Below are 15821 nucleotides of genomic sequence, written 5' to 3'. Positions count from 1 at the left end.
CGATGGACTGCAGGTGATGATGATGATGATGGTGATGATGATGATGATGGATGTGTTGTGGACACTGTCACCGCTCATCAACGCTCCTGTCTCTCATTAATTGGACTAATTGACGCGATGCAGCGACGGTTGATTGATTGTGTTGTGTTGTGATGTGATGCAGCGTCAGAGTCAACACAGTCATGTTGTGTGTCCGTTTGTGTGTGTCGTGGACGGACAGGCCCGTGGACGTGTACAAGGCCACCGACACACGTTACACGACAACAAGAGCTACACACTCAAACAGAGGCTTGAGGTTGTTGTGTGTCTCTTCGAGGTTGTTGTTGTGTGTCTTTTTGCGGTTGTTGTGTCTCTTTTTGGAGTTGTGTGTCTCCTTAAGGTTACGTGTGTCTTTACGAGGTTGTTGTGAGGTTGTTGTGTGGTTCGTGAAGGTCGCTTTGTGTATCTTCGTAGTTGTTATGTGTCTCTTTGAGGTTGTTGTTTGTCTCTTCATAGTTGTTTTGTGTCTCTGAGTGTTTCTTTGAGATTTTCTTGTGTCTCTTTCAGGTTGTTGTGTGTCTCTGAGATTTTCTTGTGTCTCTTTCAGGTTGTTGTGTGTCTCTTTGAGATGTTCTTGTGTCTCTGAGGTTGTTGTGTGTCTCTTTGAGGTTGTTGTGTGTCTCTTTGAGGTTGTTGTGTGGTTCGTGGAGGTCACTTTGTGTATCTTCGTAGTTGTTATGTATCTTTGAGGTTGACTTGTGTCTATTTGGAGTTGTGTGTCTCCTTAAGTTTATGTCTGTCTCTTTGAAGTTGTTGTGTGTCTCTTTGTGTGTTGCTTTGAGATTTTCTAGTGTCTCTGGTTGTTGTGTGTCTCTACACAATTGTCTTGTGTCTCTTTGAGGTTGTATGTCTCTTGAGATTGTTTTGTGTCTCTTTGAGGTTGTTGTGTGTCTCTTCATAGTTGCTGTGTGTCTTTTTGTGCCTATGATTTTATTTCTTGAGGTAGTTTCTGTCTCTTTGTTGCCATTTTGTGTCTTGTAAGTAGTTTTGTGTATCTTTGTAGTAATGTGTGTCTTGGGGCTGTTGTGTGTCTTGGGGCTGCTGTGTGTCTCTTTGCAGTTGTTTTGTTGAGGATGTTTTGCGTCTCTTTTTAGTTTTGTGTCTCTGAGGTTGTAATGTGCGTGTTTGCGGTTGTTTTATGTCTCTTTGAAGTTGTGAGTCTCTTCAATGTCATTATGTGTCTCCTTGCGACCATTTTGTGTCTCTTTTAAACAGTTTTGTGACGTCTCTGTGGCTGTTTTGTGTATCTTTGTTGTTTTACTTGTGTCTTTTTGCCCCTGTGTTGTGTCCATTTGTTTGTTGTCTCTCTGCAGTTGTGTCTTTTTTTCTCTATTCTCGAGTCAGGTTTATTTTTATTTGGCCACAATGCTAATGCTAACATTATAATCCCAAGCGGCCATCTTAATTTAGCCTCTTAGCATCGACTAATGGGACTTTTAGCCACAAACGTGTTTTGCTGACGATGGTTTGTCATAAAAAGACTTTTACTGAGTAACTTGTGGTATTTAGAAGCTAACCGAGGCTAACAGTTAGCAAGCTAGAAGATGGTAAACAAACTGCTTGAGCTACGTTAGCATTGCTGATGTTTATAGCCTAACGTAGCTGCTAGCATGGACCAAACAAGGTGACGAATGAAGATAATGGTTCAAGAATAAGATTTATCGTAATAATAAAAGAAAACAGGGGAAATATTTGACACGTTTCAATATCTTACACAACTTTTACACAAATGTTGATGCTAACAGATCCATTAGCTGTTTTTTTAAGGGGCTAAGCTTTCAGGTCACGCTGCTGTCGTGGCTGAAATCTGTTTTTGAGCACACCCATCGGATCCATCTCATCGTGTTCTCGTCCCATTTCCGCTCATTTCAGGTTGATGGAGTCTGATCTGAATGTGTGCTGGGGGGGAGGAGGGGTGAGGAGGGGAAGGGGGGAGAAGAAGATGTGATTATCGTCCCAAAATGATTAGGTTTGCTTTAATGAATGCTGTTAGGAAGTGGCCAGCGCAGAAAGAATGAGTCATAGTATTGATTGCCGCCCCCTCCCTCACCCCTCTGTTTATGCATCCATCCTTCTGTCTCACCCTTTTTTTTTTTTTTTTTTACATCCCTCCATCTTATTTCCACCGCCTCCACTTTTATTCCTCTGCACGAGGGCACGCCAGATTTCTGTCGAGGAGAGGTGAGTGTTGCATACCAATGAACTCGTTCAGCTCTGCAGACTGTGTCGAAGGGAGGAGGAGGAGGAAGGAGGGAGGAGGGGGGAGGCGAGGGGAGGATGGACGGGGGTCTTGTCACGAGATGCCACGTCATCCCAGTGTGTGAAATCTATTTTTAGCAGCGTAAACAGAGGGATTCCAGCCCACGGATCGCGGCTTCACAGTGTGTGGGGGGAGGCGACGCTGGATGTGAATGAGCAACCGTCCCCCACCGCCCCCCGTCCCGTCTTGTCCCGTCAACCAGTCCGTCTGCCGCTTTCATTCGCCCACGTATCACTCGTGTGTCGTCTCTCTCGTAGTGAACATACTGTGAAATAAACTGATATAAACCACGCAGAGAAAAAAAACATGCAAAGACGAGAGACAACGGGCCCCTGGTGGTGAATTTAAAGGCCCCCTGTCCCTCCTAGAGGACGTCCTGACAGAAAAAAAGACATTATTATTTTAGGTCTCTTTGCAGTAAATCTGTGTCTCAGTGGTTTTTGTGTCTCTTCACAGTTGTCGTGCATCATTTTCTGGTCAGATTGTGTTTATTTTTGTGGTTCGTCTGTGTCTGTGCGGTTGATTTGTGTCTTTATACACTTACTTTGCATATTTGTGGTCATTTTGTGTATTGTTTTGTGTCTTTTTGTTGTGATTTGTGTCTTGTCGTAGTTGCTGTGCCTCCCTCTGTGGTTATTTCCTGGTTCGTCTGTGTCTCTTGGTCGTTATTTTTCCCTTTTTGTGCTTGTTTTGCACCTCTTTGTGGTTCATTTGTGTCTTTTTGTGGTTGTTATACATCTTTGTAGTCATTTTGTCTGTGTTTATGGGTATTTGTGTCTTCTCGCAGTTGGTTTTCATATCTTTGTGGTTATTTTCTGGTTGATCTGTGTCTCTTGGTCGTTATTTGTCCCTCTGTGGTTCATTTGTGTCTTTTTTCATCTTTTTGTGGTCGTTAGGCATCTTTGTGGTCATTTTGTGTATTTTTGTGGTTGTTTTGTGTCTTTTTGTTGTGATTTGTGTCTTGCCACAGTTGCTGTGCCTCCCTCTGTGGTTATTTTCTGGTTCGTCTGTGTCTCTTGGTCGTTATTTGTCCCTCTATGTGGTTCATTTGTGTCTTTTTGTGCTTACTTGCCATCTTTTTGTGGTCGTTGGGCATGTTTGTGGTCATTTTGTGTATTTTTTGTATTGTTTTGTGTCTTTTTGTTGTGATTTGTGTCTTGTCACATTTGCTGTGCCTCCCTCTATGGTTATTTTCTGATTAGTTTGTCTCTTGGTCGTTCTTTGTCCCTCTTTTTGGTTGATTTGTGTCTTATTGTGGTCGTTATGCTTCTGTGTGGTCGTTTTGTCTCTATTTGTGCGTATTTGTGTCTTGTCCCAGTTGCTTTCCGTATCTTTGTGGTTATTTTCTCGTTGGTCTAAACCTCTTGGTCTCTTTGCCTGTTTTACATCTCTCTGGATGATTCTTGTGTCTTTGTTGTAGGTTTGTGTCTCTTTGTGGTCATTTAGCATCTTTTTCTGGTTATTTTGTGTATTGTTTTTGATGGTTGCTATGCATCTTTTGTAGTCATTTGTGTCTTTGTTTTAGATTTGCATCTCGTCGTGGTTGACTTGTGTCTTGTCGGCCTTGCTTTGCATCACTCTGTGGTTATTTTCTGCTTGGTCCGTGACTCTTGGTCGTCACCTGTCCCTCTCTGTGTGCTTGTTTGTAGTCGTTTGTGTCTTTTTGTGGTTGAGTTCCATCGTTGTGTTGTAGTTCTGTGCGTCAATGTGGTAGTTTTACGTTTGCTGGTGGTCGTTTCATGTCTCTGCGTTCTCAGATTGTCTGTTTTTTTTTTTTTTTGTGGATATTTTTCTTTGTGGCCAGTTTGTGTGTTGTTGTGGTAGATTTAACCTTACTTTGTGCTTGAATTGTGACCACTGGCAGTAATTTTGTGTGTTTTTGTGACTGTGATGTTGTTCCTAAATGTCTTTGAGGTGGATTTGCATCTCTTTGTGACAGATCTGTGTCTCTTGGTTGTCGTTTTTGTGCCGTTATCACTGTTTTGAGTCTTTTTGATCACGCTGTCAGTGTTTACAGGAGCCAGACTACTGTGGGACGAGGGGGTGAGGGGGGTGAGGGGGGTGAGGGGGTCGCGTGAGGCCGAGGTTTGGCAGCGTCGGGTCCTTGTTGAACCAGAAGCTGTCGGGTTGTGCCAGGTTAGCGGAGCTCGGTTTGAGCACTTAGTCTAATTAAGAGTCCTCCAGCTTTGTTCGGCTCCAGCGAGGCGTTGTGTCCTCATCAAATATTCAGCCGCTCACAGATTCAGGGGACGAGGCCGAGCTCGCCGGTCACCTGATCCTCTGAGAGTCACTGTTAGTTAAAGGTGAAGAGACTCACTGATTATAGCGCTGACTCAGTACACGACAAAAAGGATTACACCTTCATTTATCCATTTATTTCTTTAACCATGTATTTTCTATTCTTGTCTTGATGAAGTTAACAGATAAAAATAATTTCAGGACTTAACTGATCATTAGACTCATGAGGGTTCATCCTCTGGGTACCATGAACTAAAGATTAAGGTTAAAAGTCGAGTAGACGTTGAGGCTGTTTTGTATCTTGAGACCCATCAGCAGAGACTCAGTCGGAGCTGAGGAGGTAATCAGGAGATGGAGCTCTAGATTTAATAGATGTTAATCTCTGTGATGAATGAGAGATCCTCAGAGGACGAGGACCTGGTCCTGATGGTCCTGATGATGCTCGGTGTCTCCCTCCCTCCTCCTCCTCCTCTGTACAGTAGCCGGCCTCGGAGGCCTGGAGTTGGGCCAAGTGCTGACGGTGCTGGGTGGAGGAGTGGAGCTTCCCTCTCTTTTTTATCTCTGGGCCTTCGAGTCTGCTCAGTTAACAACCTGCACTCCCCCACCTCCTCCTCCTCCTCCTCCTCCCACCTCCTCCCCCTCCTCCCTATCCTCCACTGATCGTGTCTGAGGCCAAAACAACCAGGAATGAAGCAGGGATCCCCCTTAGTCATTTTGCACCAATTAATGGTCATTTTATTTCTTTTTTGTGCAGCTTTCGTGTCTCTTTGTGATTGTTTTGTGTCATTTCTCACTCATTTGTGTCTCTTTGCTGTTGTTTGAGCCTCTTTGTGTTGGTTTTGTGTCTCTTTTCCGTTGTTATGTCATCTTGTAGCTGTTTTGTGTCATAATTCCTTGTGGGACACTTTGTCTTGTAGTTATTTTGTGTCACTTCGTGGTTGTTTTGTGTCTTTTTTGTGTTGTTTTGCATCTCTCTGTATTAATTGTGTGTCTGTATTCTGCATCTTGTTGTGGCCACTTTGTCTTGTGGTTGTTTTGTAGTTGTAGTGCTGCTGTTCTGTGTCTCTTCGTAGTCATTTGTGTGTCTTTGCTGCTGTTTGAGCCTCTTTGTGTTCTCTTTTCCCTTGTTATGTCTTCTTGTAGCTGTTTTGTGTCATAATCCCTGGTGGGACACTTTGTCTTGTAGTTATTTTGTGTCTCATTGTGGTTGTTTTGTGTCATTTCCTCCTGCCTTGCATCTCTGTGGTCATTTATGTCATGTAGTTGCGTCGTGTCTTCTTGTGGTTGTTGTGTGTCTGTTGGGAGTCACTGTGCTGCATCGCTTCATGGCCACGTCTTGGGTCTTGTCGTTATTTTGTGTCTCTTTGTGGTTGTTTTGTGTCTTTTTTGTGTTGCTTTGCTTTTGCTCTCTGTATTAATTGTGTGGCTGTATTCTGCATCTCGTTGTGGCCACTTTGTGGTTGTTTTGTGTCTTTTCTTACTCGTTTTGCATCGTCCTGTAGTCACTTGTGTCTCTTTGCTGTTGTTTGAGTCTTTTTGTGTTTGATTTGCACGTCTTTGTGTTGGTTTTGTGTCTCTTTTCCGTTGTTATGTCTTCTTGTAGCTGTTTTGTGTCATAATCCCTGGTGGGACACTTTGTCTTGTAGTTATTTCGTGTCTCATTGTGGTTGTTTTGTGTCTTTTTTGTGTTGCTTTGCATCTCTCTGTATTAATTGTGTGTCTGTGTTCTGCATCTCGTCGTGGCCACTTTGTTTTGTGGTTGTTCTGTGTCTCTTCGTAGTCATTTGTGTGTCTTTGCTGTTGTTTGAGACTTATTGTGTTCGTTTTGTGTCTCTTTTCCGTTGTGTTGTGTCTCTTTGTGTTTTTTTCTTGTCTTTCGACCTTGCTTTGCATACTTTGTGGTTATTTGTGTCTCTTTGCCATCGTTATGTGTCTTTTTGTGTGCTGTTTTGCATCTCTCTGTGTTCTGAGATGTTCTGAGTCATCTTTTTGTCTTGTAGCTGTTTTGTGTCATAATCCCTGGTGGGACACTTTGTCTTGTAGTTATTTTGTGTCTCATTGTGGTTGTTTTGTGTCATTTCCTCCTGTCTTGCGTCCCTGTGGTCATTTAGGTCATGTAGTTGCGTCGTGTCTTGTTGTGGTTGTTGTGTGTCTCTTGGGAGTCACTGTGCTGTATCCCTTCATGGCCACGTCTTGGGTCTTGTAGTTATTTTGTGTCTTTGTTGTGTTGCTTTGCATCTCTCTGTATTAACTGTGTGTCTGTATTCTGCGTCTCGTTGTGGCCACTTTGTCTTGAGGTTGTTTTGCGTCTTTTCATCCTTGCTTTGCGTTGCCTTGTAGTCATAGTGCTGTTGTTCTGTGTGTCTCAGTAGTCATTTGCGTGTCTTTGTGCTTGTTTTGCGTATTTCCACTCTTGCTTTGCATCTCATTTGGCTCTTGTAGCTGTTGTGTATCTCTGTGTTTTCTTTGCGTGTCTCTTTTCCCTCTGCTGTGTGTCTTTTTGTTGTTGTTTTGTGTCTCCATCTCTTTATGGCTAGTTTATCTTGGGATTATTTTGTGTCACTCTCTTAATCTACTTTTGTAAAGACGCTGCATTTAAAGACGACGCTGCTGTAGATGTTTGATTTCGTATCTATTAATCCCTCTCTGTGCTCGTTTTGCACTGTTTCGTCCTTATTTCGTCTTTTTGTGGTTGATTTAGTATTTTATTTTTAGTGGTTTGTGTCTCTTTAATGTTGCTTCGTATCATTTTGTTGTTATTTTGTGGTAGATTTGTGTCTCCTTGCGCTTGTTTTGCATCTGTTTGTAGCTGTCGTTGTGTGTTGTGTCTCTTTGTGGTAGTTTTAAACCTTGCTAGTGATTATTTTGTGTCTCTTTGTTCTCGAATGGCAGTAATTTCGTGTTTTTTTTTGTGCCTAAATGTGTCTTTGTGGTAGTTCTGTGTCACTTGGTCGTCATTTGTCCCTCTCTGTGTGCCTGTTTGTGGTTGTTTGTGTCTTTTTGTGGTTGTTTTACATTTACTGGTGATTGTTTCACGTCTCCGTGCTCAGATTGTGTCTCTTTTCAGTCATTTTATCTGTTTTTTGTGGATATTTTGCACCTAAATGTAGTTGTGTCTCTTTGTGGCCAGTTTTGTGGTTGTTTTGTGCAGGATGAGGAGTTTTCCTTTTACTGTCTGAGTATTAATTGGCACAAAAACGGCTTCAAAGTCCAAGTTTTCCAACTCAAACATCTGTTTTAACGTTCAAACTCCAGTCTGATCCGTCTGAACGTTGCAGTTCTCGGCCTCGGACGCTGGTGTTGAGATGAGCGGCGTGCTGATTTACCCCCCCCCCCCAGACAGTGATGCATCGCCGTCATTTACCAGAACGCAGGGAAGCAGAGCAATCTGAGAAGCACAGCCACCGCCGCTGCTGCTGCTGCCGCTAACTCCAGCTGCAGCCCCTTCCACACCATCACTCCTGCATCCGCCCTCACCCCCACCTCCCTCACCCCCACCTCCCTCACCACCCTCCTCCCCCCCTCTGAAAGCTAAAAATAGCCCGTCCTCTCTGTCATCGCCCAGCCTTCACGTCAGGGCCGCGTTCACTCTCATTTGCTGCCCACGCCTCTTCTGCTGTTGTGATGTTTTGACAGTGTCAGATGATCACATGAGACGTGGCTGACTTCAGCTGATCTCACTCTGACACCGAGGTCGTTCCTCGCATCACATCACATCACATCACATAGCTCTACGTTCTGTTTTTTTTTTTTTTGCGTTTTTGAAACTGGATTGAGGAAGGAAACTGTTTCCAAACATGACTTCTGCTTCATAATCTTTTTTCTTTCTCAGGATGTTGCAGCTCTGTTCAGGCCTGTTTGTAATAACAACGGTCATCAGCAGGACGTCGGCCGCTCGTTGAGTCTCACCTCGGCTCTTTGTCGCTCTCAGGAGTAGAAACCGTCGCTGGAGACGGAGCACAGGTCAGTGACGGCGTTTCTTTTCTTTACAAAGAGGAAGAACTTTTTATGAAATTAACAGCAGACCTACTGAGCTTATTAACTTTGAGCAAAACGTACCTAAAAATATAAAAAGGAATCTCCCCCGAGGCCGACACGTTATTCATTTATTAACGACGACGCTGCAGGTGGAGCCAAGTTTAACCACTTTATATTTAAATCTGTGGCTACGTCTGCATGGATCAACCTGATCAATGGTTCTGATCAGAGATGAGCTGTTACCATGGAGACGGGATACAATGATGGGATGCATGTGTGTTTAATCACTAGATAAGTTTATAGATGAAAGGGAGAATAAAAAACTACTGGAAATAGAACCGAAGAGGGGGAGGAGGAGGAAGCAAAAGAAGGAAGGAGGAAAAGAAGAAAGAAGAAGAGTAGGTGAAAAATGGAGGAGGAGGTAAAGAAGAACTAGATAAAAGAGGAAGAAGAGGAGAAGCCACCGCATGAGGGTCAGAGGAAAAGAAGAAGTAGGAGAAGAAGAAGGAGAACCAGGAGAAGCAGGAGGAGAAGTAGGAATAAAAGAGGAGGAAGCAAAATAAGAAAAGAGGAGAAGAAGAGAGAAGGTGGAGAACAAAGAGGAGGAAAAAGGAGCAGAAGATAAGGTTGGATGAGGCAAAGTAAGAAATGTGGATGAGGAGTAGTAGGAGGAGAAGAAGAAGAAGTGGAGGGAGGAAAAGACGAGGAAGCAAAATGAAGAAAGAGAAGGAGGGAGGTGAAAGATGAAGAAGGACAAGGATGGAGAGAATTAGGAGAAAGAATAATATGAAGGAGGCGGTGGAGAATAGAGACAGAGGAGGAAGAGAAGGAATAAGAGGAGAAAAAGTAGGAGGAGGAGGTAGAGGAGGAAGCAAAGGAATGAGAGACAGAAGAAGGAGGGGGAGATGGAAGAGGCAGAGTAAGAGAAAAATGTGGATGAGGAGTAGGAGACAGAAGAAGAAGAGAAGGAGAAGAAGAAGGATAGAAGAATGTGGAGGAGGAGAAGAAATAGGACAGGGGGAGAGGATGAGGAGGAGAAGATAAGGTAGGAGGAAAAGACGAGGAAGCAAAGGAATGAGAGACAGAAGAAAGAGGGGGAGAAAGATGAGGAGTAGGAAAGAAGAAGAAGAAGAGAATGAGAAGAAGAAGGATAGATGAATGTGGAGGAGGAGAAGAAATAGGAGGGGGAGAAAGATGAAGGAGGAGAGGATGAGGAGGAGGAGATAAGATAGGAGGAAAAGGAATGAAAGATGGAAGAAGGAGAAGGAGGAGAAATAGGAGGGGGGACAAAAAGTAAAAGGTGGATGAGGAGTAGGAGACAGAATAAGGTGGAGAAGAAAGAGACAGAAGAAGAGAAGCAAGAGAAAGAGAAAGAAGAGGAAGTGGAGGGAGGAGGAGGAAAAAAATAGTACTATCTCCTCCTCCATGTCCTGAATGTGTAGAGTCTTAGAAGACGACCGAGATGTCTCCACGTCTCCATCGTCTTTGTCCACATTGATTCCATCTTGGTTCATCTTGTTCTTCTATCTCCATGTTTCTGTCCCTCACCTGATGTTTACTCCACGTGGAGCAGATGCTCAGAGAGAATGGATTTATTCCAGATTACCACCAGAACCTCTGCTCCTCCTTAAATGTGAAGATTAAAAATGATCTTAAACGTGACATAAGTGCATTTCAAACAGCTGCTGAGTTTATTCTGAACCGTTAAACTGATGCGACGGTCCCCTGGTCCTGGTCCAGTTTAACCAATCACACGCTGCGGTTATAAATCCCATCGGCGGCGAACCTGCAGCCGGCGCTCGGCGCGTTCGGGATGAGTAACAGGAGTGTTTGGTGAGGAAAGATGTGTTTGACAAGATCACAAATTAACAGCAGATGTTGAGGTTGTGTGATTCAGTTAGAGCTGGTGTCTCTGCTGATGCTCAGATAAAGAGGCGGAGCGGCCGTCAACGAGTCATTTCATTCTGAGGATGAGCGTCCCTGCAGCTCGCAGATAAAACCAGAGAGACCAGGCCGCCGCCGCCACCACCTCCGCCGCCCAGAGCTCATTCTCATTCTGCTGCATCGCTGGTGTGACGGTGAATTGAAGCTTTGCCTTTTGTGATCCGTGGTGTTTGAGATGCCCTTAAAGCAGCAGCAGCAGCATGATCCCCTATAGAATAGATCGGGGGCTGCAGGTGGGATATTTTTAACCTGAACCCGCTGAGACGCGTTGGACGGCTGGATGTAATTAAAGAGACATTAATGAAGCACAGACATGTGAGTCACATCAGACACAGAACAGTCACGAGGTTTATCTGAGGAAAACTTACCGCCGCTCTCTGGAGGATTCCCCAGAAACTACTCAGAATATGAGTCTGATAAAAAATAAACTCCATCTGGATTTAATTATCAGACGATTCAACTGATACAGAGAAAAATAAAAAATCTGTTCCCAACAGAGAGACTCCAGACTTTCCTCCACGAAAAAACATGTGGGCGGGCTAATGGGTTGTCGCTTCTTCTAGCGTCCTAGCCCCCCACCTAATAGTAGTTCTTCCTAGCTTCCTAGCCTCCCAGCTAACATCAGCTCTTCCTAGCCACCCAGCTAATAGTAGCTCCTCATATTGCCCGAGACTCTCAGCTAACAGTGGGTCTTCCTAGTTTCCTAGCCTCCTAGCTAATAGTAGTTCTTATAGCTTCCTAACCACTTAGCTAATAGTAGTTCTTCTTATCGTTCTAGACTTCCAGCTAATAGTAGCTCATTTTAGCCTCTTGGTCTCACAGCTAATAGTAGCTCCTCATATTGCCTGAGACTCTCAGCTAACAGCAGGTCTTCCTAGTTTCCTTGCCTCCAAGCTAATATCAGTTCTTCCTAGCCGCCTACCTAATAGTAGTTCTTATAGCTTCCTAACCTCCTAGCTAATAGTAGCTCATTCTAGCCTCTTAGCCTCACAGCTAATAGTACATCCTCCTAGCATCTGAGCCTCTCAGCTAACAGTAGGTCTTCCTAGTTTCTTTGCCTCCAAGCTAATATCAGCTCTTCCTAGCCTCCCAGTTAATAGCAGTTCTTCCTAGCTTCCTAGCTTCCCAGCTAATAGTAGCTCCTTCTAGCCTTTTAGCGTCTCAGCTAATAATAGCTCTTCCTAGTTTCCCAGCCTCCAAGCTAATAGTACTTTCTCCTAGCATTTTAGCCTCTAAGCTAGCTCCTCCTAGCCTCCCAGAAAACAGCAGCCCTTCCAGCTAATAGTAGCTTATTCTAGCTTCCTAGCCTCCCAGCTAATAGTAGCTTCTTCTAGCCTTTTAGCGTCTCAGCTAATAATAGCTCTTCCTAGCTAATAGTAGCTTATTGAACTTTTTTCCGCAAATTTGAGCTTTATGTGCTTTCTTCTTGAGAGTTTCAGTCCATCTCCTGTTTGCATGCTAAACCTGAAGCTACAGTCTTCAGCCGGCTAACTTAGCTTAGCATAAAGAGTGGAAACAGACGGGAACGGCTAGCCTGGCCCTGTCCAGAATAACGCTGCATCTTCATCCCTCTGTGTGTGGGAAGATTTACCTTTAAATAGAAGTACAAATAGCACATTGTTATGAGGCAATTTTAAAACCAGTTTAAAGGAAAACTTGAATTTAAAAAGTGTAATATTTAAGCCCATATGCAAGAAAACGTGTCCTGATATGAGCAGATAATCTGATATATCAAACATAGTGGATAAAGAATATTCTGTCTGTTGCACAATAAGAATGTAAATGAGTGTCACGAATGTGGAATAAATAAAAAAGTCACATTCAGAAGGAGACTACCAGTGTTAGCTTTGCTCATTCAGATTCAGTGGACAAAAGCGGCCCACAGGGAAAGAAAGGCAGGGCGGCGGTCACGACGCCCCGCAAACAGACGCATAAACATCAGAGCAGCTGATCGGCTTCAGGGAGCGCAGATAAAAGTGATGCATGCACACGCTCTGCACGGCTTCACGTCCAAACCGCAGGAGGATGAAGGCGTCCAGGGTTTGTGGGGTTGTCAGTGGTCATCATTTTAAAACGAAATGGGAAAAAAAATGAGATGGGATCTGCAACGATAATAACGGGAAACGCCAAATGGCTTCTTAAACATCAGAATTAGTCGCTTTAAATCATTCAGCTGTAGAAGATGACATGATCTATAGTGACATTAATTAGTAGTCACAACCCTGGATTATTTTATGCCTCTTTCCTGGCCACATTTTGATAAATAAGACACTGCTACGGAGATCAACTGATTAAATTAGTTTGTTTAATTATTTAAAAAACGTGAAATGAAATGTGAGGATTTTTTTTTTTGCAGCTGTTACAGATCACAGCTTGAAAACTGACACTAGAGTCGCACCAGTCTCTGTTTTTCTCTGCCAGTGCATTAGGTACACGATTGAAAACATTCTAATACACCGATCAGGCATAACATTATGACCACCTTCCTAATATTGTGCAGGTCTCCCTTGTGGTGACTCATCAGAGAATGGACATGGGCCTTCTGAGGCCTTGTGCTGTTCTTCATGTTTTTTTGAGTTGTTCCTAAAGCGTTTTTGTGGCTGCATCCTGCTGGGGATGGCTGCTGCCATCAAGGAGTGTCATTGCTATGGGGTGGGGGTGCCTGGTCTGGTTTAGGTGGGTGCTACATGTCTAAGTAACATCCACACCAATGAATGCCAGGTCCGAAAGTTTCCCAGCAGAACATTGAACTGTCACAAGATGGTTTAAATGTTATTCACTTCTCTTGTCAGTGGTTTTAATGTTATGGCTGATCAGTGTACGACAGCCAGAGACGTATTATTCATGTGTGAGCAGTGTGTGCTGATTGGAACAGGGTTATTTAATTCCATTTTTTTTATCCCATCTTCTCAAAAGTGAGAATTTGTCACGTATCCTAAAAACAAAAATTTGAAAATATTTGTAGAATTTCTATTTTATTCGTTGTCATCATCCGGTTAGATAAATAAATAAATAGATAAATTCCCTCGCAACTTCCTCGCTGAAGATAAATTCCTGAATATCTGCTCCGTGGCTCAGCGTTGCATGACGACATCCGCTGAAAAAGGCAAATCAATCTAATCCCCCCCCCCCCAACACACACACAACCGCCTCCCCACCCACCCCGACTCGCTGCATCACAACAGACCCCCACCAATCGGGCCTCAGCCTCATGCGTCTCCATGGTAACAGAGGTTCCTCAATCCAGAAGAGGTGGAGACAGCGGAAGAGGGAGAACGGAGGAGAGAGAGGGAGAAAGAGAGAGAGAGAGGCTGACGGGGGAGGACGGGAGGATCGATAGCTCCTCTTATTTCAGCGCTAGGATTTTAAGAAGCTCCTTCCTGATCGGAGGTGGAGGGAGTGAGGCGTGGACTGGCCGACCAGCAGACGGCTGAGGAAGGAAGGGAGGAAGGAAGGAAGGAAGGGATGGGGTGGAAGGCTGCCCGAGCTGGGAGTCTCTGTGGGATCTGCAATGGCCCCTGATCCTGAGCTCGGTGGATCTGCTGGAGGTAAACATCCCGCCGTTCATTCAGGGACAGGTAGACGACATGAAGGCAACATGGATGCTGCCTCTCTCTCTCTGCAGGTGGTTTGTAATCTTCTCCTCCTGAGGATGGATTCATGAGCCGGTGTTTGTCTCGTTTTTTTCATGCAACACATCTGAATTTCCCCCAAGACTACAACCGTTTATTTAAACACTACTCTAACGCTCCTCTTAGTGTCTGGAGGAATAAATGTTCTCAGCCTGTTGCATGATTGGAAACGAATAATCAACATTTTCTGGGCATGTTGCAGCTTCTCTCTCTCTCTCTTGTGTCAGAATTAAAGCTGCAGCTTGCACAAATTTATTATTTCACATAAAAGTGAAACCCTTGAATATACACAAACATATATATGAGTCCTCAGTGTAGAAGCCAGAAAATGATTGATTCGATGTCATGCACGTATTCGACAGCTGTGACTCCATTTAGTGGCGATACTTGACGTCGTTGCTCAAACTTGCTGGGTGGAGGCGACGTGCCTCACGCTCGGGGAGGTTTTTAACGTGTGGTGAAGAGGAGGACGCTGCGATAATCAATTATTCTAGGAGCTCACGGTCTGCAGAGGATTGACAGATTCATTTTAGGAGCGCTGGTTTGAATGAAGGATGCAACAAGAGCTAGCCGTCCCTGACTCTCTGCTGGTAGGGTGTTTCGGGAAGCCTGGAGAAATCATGCTCGCTGACGTCATTTTTTAATTCATCCGTCATGCCGGCGTGTTTTTAAAATCTGTGTGTGTGTGTGTGTGTGATTTCCAAATGCAGAGGCGAATCCCATTGGGGGATCTTGTTAGCGCAGCACGACTCCTCCAGGGGCTGGAGAGTCGAATCAGTTGCATCCTGGCGCATCAGACTCTTAAACCTTTTAGTGAATATCCGATTATGGAAACATGTGGATCATATGTACGTTCTGCTCCTGCATGTTCTTGTGGTTCAGATAATTCATGCAGCCTCCTGAGGAATTTAAATCGACCCATGAGTGCCTCACATTAATCGTACCTCCTATAAAAACTCATCGTCTCTGTGAAAATGTGCAGCGGTGGAAAACAAAGCAAAATGGCTGAGAGCTGCAGGAGGTGTTGTTTCCACCGAAGGAGACACGTACAGGTGGATTGGTGTCGTGTCAGCAGTGATGCAGGTGTTGAACCAACACAGTCAGAAACTTTGGGTAGCACCTGAGAGAACGGCATCGAAGATACAAGCAGTTTCCTTTGAGAGGTGACTGGGCTGCTAGGGTACGGACCAACCAATATCAAAGTGACAAAAAGATCACAGCTAATGACCCGCTAGTTCAAATGTTCTGCTCCTGAGAGGAAATAACTCTTCTGCAGGTTGCTGTAGTCTGGATTCATCATTTTAAAAAGGAAACTGTAAGAGGTAGTGTTAGGTAGGATGCTAGGAAACTAAGAGAAACTACTTATAGCTGGAAGGCTAGGAAGAACTACTGTTAGCTAGGAGGCTAAGAAGCAAGGAAGAGCTACTATTAGCTGTGAATCTAGGAATCCAGGAAGAGCTACTATTAGCTGGGAAACTAGGAATCCAGGAAGAGCTACTATTAGCTGGGAAGCTAGGAAGAGCTACCATTAGCTGGGAAACTAGGAATCCAGGAAAAGCTACTATTAGCTGGGAAACTAGGAATGGAAGAGCTACTATTGGCTGGGAAGCTAGGAAGAGCTACCATTAGCTGGGAAACTAGGAATCCAGGAAGAGCTACTATTAGCTGGGAGGCTAGGAATCCAGGAAGAGCTACTGTTAGCTGGGAAGCCAGGAATGGAAGCGCTACTA

Source organism: Chelon labrosus (assembly GCF_963514085.1).
Source record: "Chelon labrosus genome assembly, chromosome: 22".
NCBI classification, from domain to species: domain Eukaryota; kingdom Metazoa; phylum Chordata; class Actinopteri; order Mugiliformes; family Mugilidae; genus Chelon; species Chelon labrosus.
Note: the sequence above shows the minus strand (reverse complement) of the source record.